Source organism: Fibroporia radiculosa (genome assembly GCF_000313525.1).
Source record: "Fibroporia radiculosa TFFH 294 genomic supercontigs, scaffold45497, whole genome shotgun sequence".
Taxonomy (NCBI): Eukaryota; Fungi; Basidiomycota; class Agaricomycetes; order Polyporales; family Fibroporiaceae; genus Fibroporia; species Fibroporia radiculosa.
This window is the reverse complement of record NW_012133099.1, coordinates 4,642-5,762: the sequence shown is the minus strand read 5'-3', so window position 1 is coordinate 5,762 and position 1,121 is coordinate 4,642.

Genomic DNA, 1,121 nt, shown 5'->3' with positions numbered 1-1,121 from the left:
ACAGATGATAGATATGAAACGCTTGATGGTGATGAAGCATCAAGTGATGGCATCAGTAGTATAGTACAGGGTCAACAATAAATAGTTAGGAAAAGAAAAGAAACCCCCCTCCAGGCTGTAACAGCATCTTGACTTGCAAAACAAAGGACAGCATCACCAATCACAGTCTCTGGCTGGCATTACAACACGCTTCTTCCACAGATAAGCATACTCCTCCTAACTGGGATGTCCAAGATAATTTGCTGATATTCAGAGGACGAGTCTACATACCCAAAGACACTAACCTTCAACAGGATCTCATTCAAGAAGCCCATGATTCCCCTACCACAGGACACCCTGGACGATACAAGACTCAGGAGATCCTCCAAAGAACCTATTGGTGGCCCACCCTTGTGCGTGATGTCAGTGAATACGTCACTGGTTGCACAACTTGCCAAGAAAACAAGGCCATCACATATAGAAAATCACCGGATCTAGTCCCCATCATGACAGAACATCACTTTCCATTCCAATCTATCACCATGGACTTTATCACGGATCTTCCTCAGAGCAACGGCTTTGACAGCTGTCTAGTGGTCACTGATCATGACTGTACCAAAGCCTCAATATTCATTCCCTGCAACAAGACAGTTACAGCATCCGAGACAGCTACCCTGTATCAGAACCATGTCTTCTGATGGTTTGGACTACCTGTCAAAGCTATCTCCGACAGAGGACCACAGTTCGCATCACAAATGTTCAGAGAACTATGCACCAAATTAGGCATCAAACAGAACATCTCTAGTGCATTCCATCTGCAGACTAATGGACAGTCAGAGCATGTCAACCAAGACTTGGAATTGTACCTTCAGATCTTTTGTAATCACTGAGCAACTGACTGGACAAGTCACTTGCCACTAGCAGAATTTGCGCACAACAATAGGTATCATGATGTGATCAAGACATCTCCTTTCCAGGTGCTCATGGGTTACCAACCTCAGCACAATATTCCCACTGTGGGAACAACTGATGCCCCAGACATTGCTTCTAGACTCACCCAGCTAGTGTTACAGCTTGGAAGGGGGGGTTTCTTTTCTTTTCTTTTCTTTTCTTTTCTTTTCTTTTCTTTTCCTAACTATTTA